Source organism: Orcinus orca, chromosome 11, assembly GCF_937001465.1.
Source record: "Orcinus orca chromosome 11, mOrcOrc1.1, whole genome shotgun sequence".
Taxonomy (NCBI): Eukaryota; Metazoa; Chordata; class Mammalia; order Artiodactyla; family Delphinidae; genus Orcinus; species Orcinus orca.
In genome coordinates, this window is record NC_064569.1 from 47,709,329 (window position 1) to 47,728,954 (window position 19,626).

The 19,626-nt window shown below is 33.9% G+C and overlaps 1 long non-coding RNA gene across 1 annotated transcript in view; it reads right to left on the minus strand.

Annotated features, from left to right (window-relative positions):
• Positions 1 to 19,626, minus strand: part of LOC117203929 (uncharacterized) — a 235,343-nt gene that overhangs the window by 34,862 nt on the left and 180,855 nt on the right. Inside the window, exon 4 of the long non-coding RNA XR_007469990.1 lies at positions 2,685 to 2,769. This is a non-coding gene — a long non-coding RNA (uncharacterized LOC117203929). The remainder of the gene's footprint in view (positions 1 to 2,684; positions 2,770 to 19,626) is intronic.

Sequence of the window (19,626 nt, forward strand, 5' to 3'; positions counted from 1 at the left end):
TTTCTGTTTGTTTAGGAACTATTAGAAGGTAGGTAGCAAGGCTAGCCATAATTGTCTATCTCCATTCAGTATTTTTTTTAACTTTTTATTTTATATTGGAGTACAGTTGATTAGCCACCTTGTGTTAGTTTCAGGTGTACAAAAAAGTGATTCAGTTATACATATACATGTATCTATTCTTTCTCAAATTCTTTTCCCACTTAGGTTGTTACAGAATATTGAGCAGAATTCCCGGTGCTATACAGTAGGTCCTTGTTGGTTAGCCACTTTAAATGTAGCAGTGTGTACATATCAATCCCAAACTCCCTAACTATCCCTCCTCTTCACCCTTCCCCTCTGGTAACCATAAATTCGTTCTCTAAGTCTGTGAGTCTCTTTCAGTTTTGTAAATAAGTTCATTTGTATCATTTTCTTTTAGGTTCCATACATAAGCAATATCATATGATATTTGTCTTTCTGTGTCTGACTTACTTCACTCAGTATGACAATCTCTAGGTCCATCCATGTTGCTGCAAATGGCATTATTTCATTCTTTTTAATGGTTGAGTAATATTCCACTGTATATATGTACCACATTTTCTTTATCCATTATTCTGTCGATGGACATTTAGGTTGCTTCCATGTCTTGGCTATTGTAAACAGCACTGCACTGAACACTGGGGTGCATGTATCCTTTCGGACCATGTTTTTCTCCAGGTATATGCCCAGGACTGGGATTGCAGGATCATGTGGTAGCTCTATTTTCAGTTTCTTAAGGAACCTCCATACTGTTCTCCATAGTGGCTACAGCAATTTACATTCCCACCAACAGCATAGGAGGGTTCCCTTCTCTCCACACCCTCTCCAGCATTTATTGTTTGTGAATTTTTTGATGATAGCCATTCTGACTGGTGTAAGGTGATAACTCATTGTAGTTTTGATTTGCATTTCTCTAATAATTAGCGACGTTGAACATCTATTCATGTGTCTCTTGGCCATCTGTATGTCTTCTTTGGAGAAATGTCTGTTTAGGTCTTCTGCCCATTTTATGATTGGGTTGTTTGTTTTGAGGATATTAAGCTGCATGAGCTGTTTGTAAATTTTGGAGACTAATCCCTTGTAGGTCACATCATTTGCAAATATTTTCTCCCATTCTGTCGGTTGTATTTTCTTTTTCTCCCATTCTGTGGGTTGTGTTTTCATTTTGTTTATGGTTTCCTTTGCTGTGCAAAAGCTTTTGAGTTTAATTAGGGCCCACGTAGAATTACTTTTTTCTTCTGTTGTTTTATATCATCCTGAGAGGAACTATTAGGAGATAGGCAGCAAGGCTAATCATAATTGTCTATCTCCATTCAGTATTTTGAAAAAAAACTTTTCTATAATTTGTATGAAAAATTAGTTCTATTCTTTCCAGTGAAAAATAAAATATTAATTATTATAAATGCACATGCTTCTATGAGATTCTGATACAAGTGTTTCTCACTTTTAAAAATGTAATTCTAAAACATTTATATCCCTATAAGTGATATCCACTAAGGAAGGTATTTTGGAAGCAATTTAAGTGCTTGGGAAGCATCAGTGCTTCCTCTGATGAAAGTTTCCCAACACTACTTAGAAGTGATTTCTGAACTCATTTCTATTCCACATTTAATAATTCCCTCAATCTCTTCAGTCATACCTTATCTTTGGTCCTCAGTGATAATACTCTGCTTGAGCATTAGCTTTATTATATTCAACTATTACCATAAAATTGAGTTTAGTCTCAAAGCATAAAATTTTTCTGTCTTTCAGTCTATTCATAGAATTGTTTTTATGGCACAGAAAACAATTTTAATAGAATAATTAAACATATTTTGGACAAGCACGATGACTATCTTGAAGGAGGAAATACTAATTTAGATGCATAATACTAGTGTTTTAGCTTAAAAATTATTTTCCTTACTATATAGTTTCAATTCTCCTGTGGCTAGAAAACATGTGTTGAATATCCACAAACACAATAACATATCCAGTTAATCCTTTCTATTTCACTTTATGTATCAAATAATAAATGAAGATCAGACATTTATTTTAATTTTAGTTAAACTTCACAGTACTTTTACAAATGCTTTGTTATTATAATTGGAACCTATTCTAAAAATAAAATTGTATTAGTTCAAAAATATATTCCATACAAATCTTATTTAAGTTGGTACCATGGATAACTATATTTGTTTTTTTTAAATAAGATACTTCTCAATTATGTTTATGATTTTATAATTCTTAGCACTGTGTTTTTATAAAAAGCTTTACCAAATCAAATAAATATCTTGTCTCGTTCATAGCTGCTTTCTTGGAAATATATAGTGTTCTTTCCTATCCATGCATTTGTGCTACTAGTATATGTGACAGTTTCCTTTGACTTAAAAAAATGAAGAATAATGAATACCAAAAAAGTGCAATGGTAATCAAAATGCAAGACTCTTCTATGCTTATCATTTTCTTCTGTATCTTATCATTGCTATTCAATTTTTTTGTGACAAAATATATTAATTTTGGATTTCCCTCAGATGTTAAATGTTTTAAAGGAAGTGATCTCATTCTTTATATTTATTTATTTTTGTTTAGAATACAATTATCTGCTGTTTTTAAATATGAAACCCATGATATGCATTCAAAATGAAGATTTACACTAAAGTAAGTAATCTACATCTCTGATCATTTACCTTGTGTTTAGTCTTTCAAAGTCCCATGCACTGCAAAATCAGTACGCATCTCACATCATAAGAGCAGGGAATGGAACTAGCGTTTCTGTCATTAAGAAAAAACAAAGAGAAAGATTGGCTTATTTTAGGATACTTAGATAAGAAAACTCCATGGGTCTAAGAAATTTACTTTTTAAGATAAAGATTAGACCCTCACATATTAAGATAGGCTAAAGTAATGATTATCAAAATATATTAATTACTTTTAAATTGGTGATTATAATTATCAGGTTATAAATTCTAACTCTCTGCAATATAGAGGATCCTAAGGTCTGAAGTCTAGAATTTTGCTCATTTAGTAAGGAGTCTGTATTTCAGTCAAGCAGGGTATATCACACTACGAAAACTTGGCAGACATTTTTCAGAGATTAAAAATATAAATAACTTTCCTTGTTCTTTTTCTTTTGATTTGCTCACTATAGCAAATATATTCATAATTTATTTTTAAAGTAAATCAGAAGATATTTAACATTGTTTTGGTAAATCAATTTCTTTAGACTTTGGTTTGATAATATTGGTTTGCATCAAATCTCATAGCATTTTTGTTTGGAAAAATAAAACTGTTAATCTAATAGAAAGTTCTCAGTTTCACATTGATAGATGATCATTACCCTAATTAGATCTAACTAAATGTTCTTGGAGCATAATCTCCAAGTGTAATTTTCTTTTGATTTATTAAAAAAAAAGCACAATCTAATTACTTCTTATGCAGACTTTATGTGTTATATAAAGACCTTGACATATGGATTGAGTCCATTTTTTAGACTTTAATTCAACAATCACGTGTTTTCACAAGACCATCCTCACTGGAAATACTTTCTATTTAGCTAGAGCAACATCCATGATAGATTTAGTACAATTTTTTATTCTATAGGGAATTTCAGGGATTTCCAAATATCCATCCTTCTAAATGTTGAAGGATTATTTAGGAAATGATATAATTAAAGTGAACAGGAACTTTGACTGGGGAGTAAGCCATGCATGTATAAACTGTGTGTATATATGTGTGTGTGTGTGTGTGTGTGTGTGTGTGTGTGTGTGTGTGTGTGTGTGTGAGAGAGAGAGAGAGAGAGAGAGCAAGAGAAGAAGGTGTGGGGGGAGAGAAGAAGGTATGGGGGGAGAAAAAGAAACCTAGATCAGTTGGATCTCTTACTTCCCCACTCCTCAACAGGATTTGTTTCTAGAAACAACTTTAGGGGTTAAATGCACTAAAATAGTGTAGCATTTGGGAAAATTCATATTGTTTTAGAGAGCCACTGGTTTATAGTCTTGAAAAAAAATGGTGTCAAATATTATTTTCACTTTCTTATTTGGAAAAGCAATGTAGACTCAGTGTACCTGAAGTATACATATAGATATGATCTGAGCTTTTTTTTTTAAGTAGTGCTCTGTGAAGTAAATACATGCAAAATATTGACATAAGTTCTATGTTTTCAGTTAGCAAATTTATATAATTATAACATAGAGAAGATTCTAATCATAAGGGTGAAAGAGAGGAGGTAACAGTAGGTTGTTTCCTGTGCTTTAAAAACTTATAGCAAAGACCCATTTCAGACAGAGAAAGACAAATACTGTATGATCTCACTTATGTATAAAACCTAAAAAAACAAAACAAAACAAAACTGGACTCGCAGATACAGAAAACAGGGACAAAAGGTACAAACTGCCACTTATAAAATAAATAATGTACAGCATGGCAACTATAGTTAATAAAACCATATTGCATATTTGAAAGCTACTAGGAGAGTGGATATTAAAAGTTCTCATCACAAGAAAAAAAGTAGTAACTGTGGTGGTGGTGGTAGACATTGTGGTGATCATTTCACTATATATGTGATATATATAATCATTATGTTGTACACCTGAAACTAATAGAATGTTATATGTCAATTGTATCTCCATAAAAAAGAAAAAGAAAAACCCATAGCTATTAAACTGTCATTCCAGTTTTACCACTTCTTTAAGATATCATTTATATAGTATATATATATATATATATATATATATATTTTAATAGAAGTCTTGCAAGCTCCAAATAAGTATAGGTAGCTTGAAAGAGTGTTAATAAAAGACAAGCTGGAAAATTTGACTACATTCCCTTTGACAGTGGAAGTGATTTATCTTTGCTTTGTGACCTTTTCTCAGGATTCTAATAAGTTAACTTCTTACTCAAGAAGGTCCTATGTTTCTGAAGGCGCTGTGTCCAAGCAATGCAGGGAGCATCTGGGAGCTTGCTAGACATGCAGAATCTCAAGACTCACCCTGAAACTACTGAATCAGAAGAAGATCCTCAGGTGATTTAGAGTCACTTGGTGTTTATAAGAACTATTGTCTTAGAACAAAGTGATTTCTAGAAAAGATACACATAAACCATTGTTTGGTGCAAATGACAACCTTGGTTTTAGTAAACTGTTTTCTCTTGCCTATTGTACAGGATGATCTCAAATCATCTTTCTTAATGCAATTAGACATAAACATTTGAATTTTCTTGTCCCAGATCATAAGAGTTAATGAAAAGACCATTTCTGGTTTTAAAAAAGAGACTTGCCAGCTCTTTACTTCCATCAAATAAAAATTCTAGTCAAGGACTTAAGCCATGGGAATTCAGTAAGACATAATATGTTCAAATATTCTTCAGATAATTCTGGAAAACTGTCAGGGTAAAGGTTTGGTTAAATTAAGTGATTTCTTAGCAAAAAATATTCCAATATTTGCAGCATATATAGTTTGCTTTAGCAACATGACAAATACGGGTCCTATGCTTTATAATATTCAGTATGCAAATATTTAAGTAGAGCAAGAGGTAATAGAAAAAGAGGAAAAGAGCCCACAAGAAATGAGCAGGTTGAGACTTTTTGTTTTTCTTTTGTAAGCTGTGAAAATCCTTGCTGAGAATGCCATAATTTCGTACAGATTGTCATTTCTTTTGGTTATTATTACATGCTGTAAGTTAACAGGAGCTAATATATTTCCAGGAGATGCAGAGAAGACTGAGAAGTACAAAGTCTTTTATCAATGTGATGCACCTACAGTGTAAAGGGTAGGAAACAGCCTGATTAATAGAAGCTGGTTATCTCTGAAGCTGCTTCCAGGCACAACGCTGCCAACACAGAGCCTGATAGGAAGGGCTGCCAGGGGAAATCAGCCAAAGAACTGTCACCAAGTTCAGTCCAGTGTTTCCTACTGGAAATGTTTCCTTACTCACTGCATGAGTACCTGGTACACATGATGACTGTACATGAACAGTAATACAAAAGAGGGAAAAAATGTAGCTTACCCAGCAGAGAAATTTAAAAAGCCATCAAGAGGTAACATGTGATACAGGCCTATGAAATACATGGGCCTGTGAATAAGACTGGCTCTGCTTAACCTGGCTCTGCTTAACCACGTGTGTGTTCTTCACAATATATATATACTTCTTTGGGCTTCAATTATCTTATGAATACCTTGGAGTATATTATTGGTTCTCAACTCTGGCTGCACATTAGATTTATCTGAAGAGCTTTAAAAATACTCATATCTTACTCCAAATCAGCCAGAGGCTCTGAAAGTACAACTCAGGCATATATTTTTATTTATTAAGCTCCCTATGTGATTCTACATATAACTGGGCATTAGAACACTGAACAATACAATCATTTAAGTCTCTTCCACATTGAATTTTCCATACTTTCTAGGAAAGCTCCATCTTTCCCAGCTTTCTCCATTCTCTTTGCTTCTTTGCATAAATACCTTCTTTACATACTGAAGACTAAGAAACATAAGATAGATATTATTTTATCTACACATATTATAAATATTCAGCTTCTTCATATGCATACGACTCTACAGCTGCAAACTAGGTAAATCATGTCAGGAAAAGCTGTTTAATATGGACAATGGAATAAATGGGAAACAAGGTACAACTAAGATATTCTGACTAATACTGTACTCTATCCTAAAATCGCAGCCTTTTTAGTCCAGGACGTTCCAAGAAGATTTTTAGTAAAATCCTCAGTGAAAGCATTCTGCTTGACTAGGTCCAGGCTCTGATTCAACTACTAAGATTTACTAGAATTTATTACAAGCACTCTTGGGCACTCCATGGGGGAATTTCCCAACTATTCCAGAATAAGAAATGAGCACATGGGAGTTTGTGCCATTTCTTATAGTATATGCAGTGGTAGGAAGTATTTAACTACTATATGGGTCTCAGTTCTGAGTTCTATAACTAAAGCAGGATAAGTAAACATTGAGCAGTTTCTAGAAAATAGAGAGTTTTAAATTGTTAAAAAACCATCATACCAAATATAACCAAAAATATACATCCACTAAATAAAAATCCCAAAGTCTTGATTTGAAATCAGAAAGATTGTGAACTTAAACTATATTTTAACCAAAGCACACATTTCCTAGCTTTTATTACCGAAAAGCCTGGAAACTGACCAACTCAGTAGCAGTGAGCACACTTTGGCAAATAAATTGTGGTTTTAAATACTATTTTTCACCAAAAGGAACCCAGGCTTCCTGAAGAAATAGCTGATTAAATATCTGGGGGCAGAAATATTCAGGAAGAGCTTAGAATATTTTGTCATACTGAAGTGGAGCAGGACGCTACGGTCCTTCACCACCCCCACCCCCACCATGTCCTCAGCCTACCTTTTGTCTGTGGAAAAACTTTAGCCAAAGAATAAGTTTCATCAGAGAAGTGAAAAAATACAGAAACAAAGGAAAACAGTCAAAGGAGACCAAATAATAATAGCTTAGTCATTAAGCAAGGTCAAGGACATTTGGTTCCTCTTCAAGGGCTATAGATAATATTCTGAGCCATATCCTTTGAGCTGTCTTTTAGATACTAAAACCCCTACCAGGTGGAAGAGGTTAACTACATGATGACCAGAGACTGTAGCCATGACATAAGCTGCCACAATTCTGAGAACTGGTCTCAAAGAAATGGAAACAAACGAAACCTGGAACTGAAGATTAACTGTACTTAAAACAATCAGGATGATGTTGATCAGACCACTGCATCACCAATTTCAAGATGACTATCAGAGCTGACTGTGCTGTTTCTCCATGTAGCTCACTCCCTTCACCTATAAAAGCCCTTGCCCACTGATAATCAGTGGGAGGGGAGTCAGCCTTTGGATAGGAGTTCCCCCCCCCACCCCGAGGTTGTTGGCCTCTGAAATAAAGCAAGCTTTCCTTTCCACCAACTTGCCGCTTTATTGGCTTTTGAGCAGTGAGCAGCCGGACCCCCACTTTCAGTAACAATACTAGAAAACAAGAAAACTCTTAAAGACCACTAGATTATGGCAAAGTAACTCAGGTGCCACTGAGAATAAAGTATGATAGCAAAACCTGTGAATTGATATGAATAATTACTGCAAGAAGTTAAAATGAATGAAGTACATTAAAGCCATAGGTTAATCATATTAACAAAAAGGAAAAAAAATGAACTCAATTTTACTCTCAGAGGATGCTACGGAGCAACTCATCATTTTAAAACTGGTGAATTAACAGAAGAAAACAGATATTAATCTTCCTTTTTTAACATAATATTTACACTAGGATAATGCAATAGTTGATGAAATCTTTATGAAATTATTCTAGCCAATAAATGCAGAAATAATGATAGATTTAAAGTATAACATTTTCAACCTCTAAATATTAATGGATTTGAGCATTGATAATCTATGGGTGCTAACATTACAAAAAGAAAGGCTGATAGACATTAGAAATAGTCTCACTAAAATGATTAAATCTGAATCTTACCAAGTCTCCTGTTTAACAAGAGGGAAATACAGAGGAGAAATGTTAAAGGATATCACGAGGCTTAAACGAGTAAAATTCAGGTAGTGGTAGTAACAATCTGATTTCTTCAACAAAACCTTGTAAGAAAGTAAAAAAATAATAGATAAGGCAAAGAATTATAGTCTACAGTCCTACAGATACAGGCAACATGTCAACAAATCACATGTATCTACTCTATGTATAAACTGTAGAGCTATGAATACACACACGTGAGTGTTTTACATAATGTATATCTATAATACAATTAAGAAAATATGAATATTTATTTAATATTTGATGATATGCCTAGTATACACTACAAAATAATCTGGAGGGGATGGAGGGACATAATATGAAAAAGTGGCCATAATTTTCTGATCACTGAATCAAGGTTATTGGTATATGGAGAGTCACTATACTCTACTTTTGTATACGTTTGAAATTTTCCATACAATTTGAAATGAATCATTTTACTTTGTCAAGTCTCAATATGTTCACCTATTGAGTGATAATAAATGAACTTTTTATATATTTAAATATGTTGCATAATTTCTACCTGCCTCATCCATTTAGAGAGAAATCAAATTAGAGGTTTTTTGAAAGCTTAATTGCTATATAATCCCAATTCAAGAATTTACCTGAAAATAGTGATAACACTAAAAAGAGAACCCTTTGTGTTACAGTAAGGCAAATGTAAGGAAACAGCACCAAAAAGAAAAAAAAATAATGGAAAAATATTTATTTCTTCACATGCTTTTGATGGGTTAATGGGGACAGTCATCAGACCAGCTCGATAAATTTGTGAAGGGCTAAGAGGGCTACGGAATATCACCAATAAGCTAGGCCTGTGACCTTGGCCATGTCATTGAATTCTTCTCATTCGTGAAATAAAGTGTTTAAACTAGATATTTTTTAATGTGATTGTCATGATCAGTACTGAATATTTACAGTAGGTTGAAAGGTAGATGAATAGATCACGATAGATAAATAGATAGATAATAGATAGAGATGTATAGGAATGGCATAGGTTGGAATTGAGCTTAGATTTGTTTGCCATTGTGATGAAACTAATATAACATCTCTTAATGCTACTTATAAACTTAAGTTAGCTGTGATCAGACAGAAAGGGCAATTTATTGCTTGCAGCCTGTATTTTAAAGATACTCCAGCTGCCAGCACTATTCACAAACACGTTCCCCTGTGACATAGTGTTCAGTTTGGCTTTAAACATTTCTCTCAGGGAACTTTCAAAGAAGATAACACTGGAGTATCTTGTCCATTTAGTATAAATGTACAATAGCTTCAAGGTGGTAGGTCAGAAATGAAAGACGATGATCAATGTTTAATCATTACAAACCTAAGTCATTGCTCTCTAAACTTCCATGCTCACACAGACCAGGTAAAGTAGAGGACCCCTACAGTTTGGATCAGGTTCTTTCTCTTTATTCATGCTTATCCTCAGCCTACAACATTTAATGTGGAATTGTTGAAATGGAAGCCTATTCTGATATTTCAGAGTAGTTGTGCACATTTTCCTGGAGAGAAAATTAATTATAGAACAAAATGAAGAAGAAAAAAAGACAAATAAAAGGTGATAAAAATAGCAACAATAAACTGTCTTTTTAGGGACCTTTGGAAGTCTGAATATCATCTGAGAACAATATTCTGAGTGTGTCTGAAAACTTCCAAATTTCTTTGCCCTTCTTAAAGGAATTTGTTATTTAACATTATTAATGAGATTTAATATTAATGAATCTTATGCTCTTTTCTAGAATTATTTTGTGTCAATCTGAATGTCAGTTTCCTCATTTTGAAATATAACTTTTTAATGACATATATGATCTAACCTTTTTTTAATCCTTCCTTCAGAAATGTCGCATTTGCTGTTCTCTCCCTTAGAACAGTCTTTCTGGATTGCCCTGTACCTAGTGCTTTACCATCATTCAAGCCTTTGTTGACTGCTTAATACTTAGTGGTTGCTCTCATCTTTCCCTGGTTTGTTATTTCATAGTATTAAAAACTACTTAAGGGCTTCCCTGGTGGCGCAGTGGTTGAGAGTCCGCCTGCCGATGCAGGGTACACGGGTTCGTGCCCTGGTCCGGGAGGATCCCACATGCTGCGGAGCGGCTGGGCCCGTGAGCCATGGCCGCTGAGCCTGCGCGTCGGGAGCCTGCGCGTCGGGAGCGAGCCTGCGCTCCGCAACGGGAGAGGCCCGCGTACCGCAAAGAAAAAAAAAAAAAAAAAACACTACTTAAAAATCATCATGATAATTTGTTTTGCTATTATATTATCTGTATAACTGTACAAAGTTTCTTAAAAGCGGGGACATTTTCATATCTCTTGTGTAACTCCAGTAGCTAGTACGGGCAGCACTCATTATTAAGTGCTTCTGAAGAAATGTTGGATGAAACTGATCTCTTAATACATATTCTAGAGGTTGTTCATAGCATCCATGTTGTCATCAGTAGACATATATTAAAATTGAAAAGTTAGTCAATTATCTAGACAATTCAATGGAAACACTTGATTCAATGTTTTTTTTGGAAATGTGTTTTAAAGTTCTGTCAATGATGGGATAGGTCAGGTTAGGGGAGTCAGATATTAAGAAAATAGTGATGTTTACTAGGGTGAGCCAGGTATGAAGTTCAATTTAACTGCTGATATCCAGAAAGATATGACAGATGACTTGGTGATTCATACTAGCAGTGGATGTGTTAGAGTTTAATAAGAAGGAACAGGTAGTTACCAGCAGGCAAAACTGCACAAGGACTAAGCAGCCCATATGAGCAAAAGATGCACAGAGAGCGCCAGGAGCATGGAATTCTAAGAAGGAATGGAGCAGAGAGTGGGGCCTCAGGCTCCAGATGAGGTTTTAGGGCTGGACTTCCATGAGAAGAACTGGCAAGCTGGGGACCCTGTTTCTCAGGCTTTCATGTACAATGTAGGAGGAAAGCAGAAGCCTGCTTTCTGGTATGAAGACATGACATGTTGATTTTTACTTTATTTTTGAAGGCTGCTCAATATTGGAAAGATGTCCTCACCTATACTGACTAAGAATGCAACTGATTCAAGACCATGATGAAACTCAACTTGAAGGTAGAGTGAAAAGAAATGACTGGATGAGGGTAAAGGAAGCCAAGACAACCAGACAGACCACTGCATTTTCAGTTTATGAAAAGTAGTAAATGATTTTGTATGGAGATCATTTGTAGAATCTGTGTTTGGATTATTCTTCTTGATAATCACACCTTAAGGATCATTATCAAGTTCAAAGGCAATGGGTTCAATGAGGAGATAATAATCCAGCTTAGGAAAAGTCCATCTTTCTGAAAAACTATATATTAATAAGGACAGAAGGGTGGAACTTCCTGTGTGTGTGTGTGTGTGTGATAGAAAAATAAGAAAGTATAAGTTTGGAAAATAGGCCTTTCCCAAATGGATTAAAAAGGAAGAGTCCTCTCATTCTTTTCTGTGCACATGAACTAGATTAGAAGATTATTACTAAAGGTATTTGGTAGGCATTCCTACATGTTCACAATCTATTCTGATCCCAGTTTGAGTTTCCAAATCACTGGCATACTTTCATATCAAGCTCTGATTCTGGAAGGAAAGAAGATGGAGTAATTCCATGAATAGGATTTTTTACTGGTAATAAAATCAGCAAACCTTACATGATAGAAATATCTTAGAGTATTTTTACACTACAGGAAGACTTAGCAAAAGCAACTAGTTTATTTGACAACACATTTCCTTTTGGAAGTCAGATTTATTTGCCTTAATCCAGCCCCACAGATTTCAGTTCATTGACAAACCGACAACCTTTTAAAAAGGAGAGAGGAACTAAACTCACATGCTTCTTCAGTCATCATAGAGAGTTGAATCATTCTGATTTACTTACATCCCTGAAAAAGGCAGACAAATATAGTTCAGTTAAGGATGTATAACTTGAGTCAGGTTACAGAAGAGACTTCAAACAATTTGTGGATTTCAGGATTAAATTTTTAAGGATTATATGAACTTCAGTGGTTTCCCTAACAACTCTGAGTGAATTTACACTAAGGGTATTTAATCAGGAAGATTTGGAAAGCAGATTTTATTGCTGCCATTTCAGCTAGGCTGTCTTCACCATCTAGCTGAAATCTGCCCAGATGGTATCCTCTCTTGAGTGTTCAGGTGCTACATAAAAGACGATCCTGACAATAGTAATTAGATCTTTTTTATTGATAAGAAGCTTTTAATCTGTATGTTTCTTTGGAGCCAGTTTTTTTTTTTTTTCTTTTAGTGTAAATAGCGTTTTGTTTCCAGGTTTCTCACTAGGATAAATAGTTCTAGACTTAATTTTTAAAATGCTCTGTGGTTGTTTCAAAGTCAATTGAAGGATGCAGGTCAATTTTCTTTAGGTTCATTTTTCTTTTCCTCATTTGAAGTGTATGCTGATTTCACTCACAAGGATTTACTGTGGGGTAAACCCGATAAAATTTACCAGGAGTGAACTGGACTGTAGGATCTAATCCAAAAAAAGAAATTAAAATCAAGAGAAGAAATGATAATTTAATGAAATGTATTAATTGAGAATATTTAAATGAATAGAATCAGCATTCTTCTAAGAATATTTGACTTTATTCAATTTTCTACTGCTATTATATCAGAGGAACTTATTCTCATTATATATAAAAAATAGGTTAATTTATGTATTAGGAAGGTGATAGGATGATTATTTTTACCTAATAAATGGACATTTCTGCTCTACCAGATTATTTTTATAATTACTCATTCTAATAAAAAAATTTACTAATTAAAAATATTTTAGTACATAACATGTAAATACAGAAGGATAGATAGGTAGTGATAGCCTATTTATAACTTTGGAACTATCATAATAAAATTATAAATTCATCCTCTGTGAATTTACCCACTGACTTAAGACTTAGAGTATTTCAGTAACATGAAAGTGCCTATATTCTTCTCAATGAATCTCTCACTCATGCAACTCCAGCAACAATCATGATTCTGTTTTGTGTTTATACTTCTTTGCTTCGTTGTATAGTTTTGCCATATATATGTGTTTCTCTAAACTTAAAAGTTTTGTTTGACTTTTGAATACATAAAATTCATGACACAATATATGTATTCTACAACTTTTAAAAATTTAACATTGATTTAAGTTTCATCTATGTTGTTAAATAGAAATAGTTTCACCACTGTGTTTTTTGAGCTTTATATACATTATTTCACTTAATTCTCACCACAGCTCCATGAGGTACATACTTTTATTCTTATACTGAATGTAAGAAATCAAAGCTAAGAAAATTGAAGGACATGGCTCAAGGTCACATCTTAGGAAGGTGACACCTACCCATGGTTGGTAGTTATGCCTCTCTTGACTCTAACCTTATGCTATTTAATATAGAACAATTGAGACTTCCACGTAGCAGAAAGAGCTCAGGCCTATATTGTTTCTGAGGTTGTAGTATCACCATTTACACAAGAGCAAAGTGTGTAAAAGGGGAGGCATTTCCCAAAGGTTGCCTATTGTAGGAGGTAGAATAATGGCCCCACCAAGAGGTCTATATCCTAGTTCCCAGAACCTATGAAAATGTTATGTTACATGACAAGGGAGGCTTATGTTGATGAAATTAAGAGTGCTAATCAGCTAACCATAAAATCAGGACATTATCCTGGATTATGTGAGTGGGTTCAATGTAATCACAAGGTATCCTTTAAATGTTGAAGAGGGAGGCAGAATTGTAAATGAATACACCTGCTTGAATAAATAGATTTACAATGTGATGAAACATTTATGACTGCTAGTATATTGTATCTTCCACACATCATACTTGAAACTTTAATTTTTTTTTTTTTTTTTTTTTTTTTTTTTTGCTGTACGCGGGCCTCTCACTGTTGTGGCCTCTCCCATTGTGGAGCACAGGCTCCGGACGCACAGGCTCAGCGGCCATGGCTCACGGGCCCAGCCGCTCCGCGGCATGTGGGATCTTCCCGGACCGGGGCACGAACCGGTGTCCCCTGCATCGGCAGGCGGACTCTCAACCACTGCGCCACCAGGGAAGCCCGAAACTTTAAATTTTTAAATTAGTATTTTTTGTTGACGTAATAAATTCACACAGTCCAAATTCAAAAGGTATAAAAGAATAAACAGTGAAAAAATCCATTTGTCATACCTGATTTCCAGTTATACACTTTCTTTCCTTGAATGCAACTTTTATTATCATTTTCTATGGTTACTTTCCACATGTATTTTATATTTACATAACCAAATGTGCATATAAATACATGTACTCATCCTCTTCTTTCACATAACTGATAGCATACTATACACTATTGTATACTACTGTACAGCTTGACTCCTTTACTTAACAATTTGTTGGAAATCACTCCATTTCATTGTGTGAAAAGCTTTCTTATAGTTTATTGACCAACTACACAGAATTTTAATGAATTGATGGACCATGATTTATTTAACCATTCTCTTATTTATGGTAATAAAAATAATGGTTTTTATTAACCATTCTCTTACTGATACACATTTAGATTGTTTCCAGTTTTTGCTATTTCTCATCCCCCAATAATGTAAATGAAAGTCTGTTTTACCCAGACTTTGTCAATACAATGTGTTCTCAAGCTTTCTGATCTTTATCAATATTAAAGGAGAAAAAAATTGTATCGGTGTAATTTTAATTTATATTTTTTATTATGATTGAGGATAAGCACGTTTTATCCTTTAAAATTCCTTTGCATTTCATTCCTTGAAAAATCTCATTATTGCTTATGTTCATTCTTCTATTATTATTGATTTTTCTCTTATTTATATATAGAAGCTCTTTATATGTTATGAAAAATGACTCTCTTTGTGAACTGAATGGCATGTATATTTTTTCTTTATAGAACTTTTTATGTAGCTGAATTACCAATATTTTACTGAAATGCTAAACGCTGAGGTTTATGTGATACGTTGCAAAATGAGGTCATCAGCAAGGCCATTCTGCTCCAACTCAGCAACCAAGTCGCAGACAATCATGGAATAGTTCCCCAGCTTGACACTCAGAGTGGATTCATCACTCTCATGGCATATTCAAAGAGTTAGCACTGGCTCTAAGTGTGGTGTTGAGGTTTTCTGGTTAAAAGGCTAGAATAAAATAACAAGAGTAGATTTGTTCCTGAGAACTTGTTTGATTTCTTCTCCACTGATTCAACCATCCCAACCCATGTCTCTGACAAATAATGAGGCACAGGATATTATGGGGTGGAGCTGGAGTGGGCTTCGAGATATAGGTAAGCTGAAGTCCTTTGAGCAGTTCAAAACTAGAAGGCATAAGCTGGGCTTCCATATTGCTAATAACATCAACATTTAAAGATTTTGTAGGCTGGGAAATTAGATTTAAAATATACCACTAGAGACTGAGAGAGAAATATTATCATAATATACAAAGCTATGGGTCTTTTTGAAAGTGCGATATTTCTTCAATCGATGCATAAAACAGGAAGAATAACCAACTAGTCTAGGTTAAAAGAAACTTAAAATATTATAACTAAAAGTAATGTATACACTTTATTTTGAAGCTTACTTTGAACTCCAAGAGATATGTGTAAGATAATCTGGGACATTTTTAAATGAACTGGTTATTTGATTTTGTTCATCAGAATTTTGTGGCTTTTCTCATATAGGTCTTATACATATTTTGTTAGATTTATACCTAAGTATTTCATTTTGGAGGATGGTAATGTAAACAGTATTGTGTTTTTAATTTCAAATGCCACTTCTACATTGCTGGTATAAATGAAAATGATTGGCTTTTATCTTTTAATCTTTTTATCCTGCAAAATTTTTATAATCACTTCTTAGTTCCAGGAGTTTTTTGGTCTAGTCTTTCACATTTGCCAAATAGAGGATGAGGTTAGTTGCACACAAAGCCAGTTTTATTTCTTCCTTCCCAATCTATACACATTTTATTCTCTTTTTTTGTCTTATTGCATTTGCAGGACTTCCAATATAGTGTTGAAAGAAGTAGTGAGAGGGGATATCCTTGCCTTGTTCCTAATAGTAATGGCAAGACTGAGTTTCTCACAATTAAGAATGATGTTAGCTATAGGTGTTTTGTAGGTATGTTTTATCAAGTTGAGAAAGTTCCCCTCTACTTCTAGTTTGCTGAGAGTTCTTTTCATGTATAGATTTTGGATTTTATCATATGATTTTTCTGCATTTATTGATATGGTCATGTGATTTTCTTCTTTTGCCTGTTGATGTGATGGATTACATTAATTGATTTTTAAATGTTGAACCAGCCTTACATACCTGTGAAAAATCCCACTTGTTCATAGTGTATAATTCTTTTTATACATTGTTGGATTTGATTTGCTAATATTAATATTTTGTTGAAGATTTTTTGTCTATGTTCATGAGAGATATTGGTCTCCAGTTTATTCTTATAATGTCTTTCTCTGGTTTTGATATTAGGAAAATACCTAAGTATTCCTTCTGTTTCTGTCCTCTGAAAGAGATTGTAGAGAATTGGTATAATTTCTTCATTAAACATTTGTTAGCATTACAGGATATTTGGTTCGGTCTAAAACATCCATTGAAACATTTTGTCCATGACTCATTAAATAATTAAACATTTAACTTCACCAAAAGATCCTTGAAATTTGGTCCTGTCCAAAATGTCCATTGAGACATTTGGTCCATGATTTGTTAAGTAATACAAACATTTAACTTTTAAATGTTTAAATAAATCATTTTTATTGTAATTCATGATGAATTTTGGGTTTCACACTTATTCTTGTTCTTCCTCATCATGAATTTTGGTAGGGTTACTCTTAAGTCAGTGAGGAATTGCTCTCAAATATATATCGATGTAATTATTGGCTTTACATTTTTTATGTATGTTAACAATTTCAATTATAAAATTTGATTTTGTCTGTGTCATCATGAAATTGGTGGCCATGTTTGAATTTGGCCACCAAGAATCTGAGTGATAACTTGTTCATTGCATTTGCTGTTCATCTTTTAACACTTCAATAAATCTCAAAATTGAAGGATGATGGATGCACTATCATCAGCTTTTGAAATTTGCTACGCCAGCCTTCCTCTGCTTTTTACTGTTGGTAATGATATACAAATATACCAAGTTTCTGGTGGAAATCTTGGAGCTTCTGGTCTTTGGCCCCTGCCACATCTTCCATAGACATACAGCCTCTCAACATAATCCATTAGGTCATCTAAATTTTCTTCTGCATTCTCCACAATGTACTCACAAGTTTCATTTACATCTTCCAAAGGCGCAAATTAAAATCCAAACAACACGGATGCACCCTTACAAGTGTTACTTTCCATTGTCATATACTTGTGTGTTAGCCCCAAAGAACACATTTTTCACCACAGTGATTGTGAAAAGTAAGACAAGCATCTTTTTCCTTGCACATTTGTTAGTAGTAATCAAATCACATTCATATTTGCAATCTTGAAATCCATCATACACAAAGAAGGGTTAACGTCAAGATTTGTTTCCTGTGCAAATGCAAGTACTTTCTCATATATATATATATCTGGGTGTCTTCTCACCTTTCCATTGTTAGTGCATAAATCAATGTCATAGTATAACCCAATACTGCACAATGCACAGTAAATAACTGAATGAACTGTGTTGGTACTGTCTTGAAGGTTCCATCACCGAATAATGTGGTATTGGCACTTAAATATTGAATATTGTCCTAAGTTTTGAAAATAAGAATTCTTTTGTTATCTTGAGCAACGAAATAGTAGAATTGTGCATGAGAAATGGTTCTCCAACCTCCGGTCACTTTATATTCCTCTGGAATTTCAATTCTATGCAATAAAGTTGGTTTGGAGGTCGATGTCTCTTTTGAATTCTATTTACTAGCCTCTTTAATGAGTTTCTGTCTGGTAGCATTTATAGAACCTCTTCATCATGAATACCATGGCTAGCTCTTCAAAGCACCTGTGATGGTGTTGTGTTTGGCTCCTTTTCTGCTTGTTGATTTAACCTAGTCAGGGTTTTCCTTACTTCTCCTTCAACATCAACTTGTGCTGATGCTTTTCTGTCCCATCCTGAATGATTAGAATATTATTCACATCCTGACTAGTTGTACATAGAGCATTGCAGAGTCTCCTCTCTTCATAGCACCAGTACCTTTTACTCCCATCTCTCTTAAATGGAAATGGTAACAAAAATCATTATAATGTAGCATTTAATGCATACTTTTACTACATCCCACACATTCTGATAATTTGTGTTTTCATTTTCATTTAGTTTTCATTTTCATTTTAAATTTCTCTTGATATTTCTTCTTTGGCTCATACTATTTAGAAGTATGTTATTTAATCTCCAATTATTTTGGGGTTTCCAGTTATCTTTTGTTATTGATTTCTAGTTTAATTCCATGGTGGTTTGAGAGCAGACATTATATATTTTCTATTCTTTTAAATTGTCAAGGTGTGTTTTATGACCCAGAATGTGATCTAGTTTGTTGAATGTTCCATGTGAGCTTGAGAACAATGTGAACTCTGCTGTTGTTGGATGAAGTAGTCTATAGATGTCAATTACATCCAGTTGATTGATGGTGTTGTTTCACTATGTCTTTACTGATTTTCTGATTTTCTGTCTGCTGGATTTGTTCACTTCTAAGAGTTGGGTACTGAAGCCTTGAAATATGTTAGAGATTCATCTATTTCTCCTTGCAATTCTATTGTTTTTTGTCTTATATATTTTGACTCTCAGTTGGGTACATATTATACATGTTAAGGATTGTATGTCTTCTTGGGGAACTGAGTCTTTTATCATCGGGTAGTGCCTTTCCTCATCCTGATAACTTTCCACAGTTTGAAGTTTGTTTTTTTGAAATTAATACAGCTACTATTGCTTTCTTCTGATTAGTGTTAGCATGGTATATTTTCCTCCATTTACTTACTTTTAATCTATATGTATCTTTAAAGTGGGTTTCTTGAAGAGAATATATATTTGTGTCTTGTTTTCTGGTCCACTCTGGCAATCTCTTTTCTAACTAGTGCGTTTAGACCTTCATATTCAAAGTGATTATTGATATAGTTGGATTAATATCTAAGCTATGCATTGCTTTTTTCTATTTTTTACCCTTG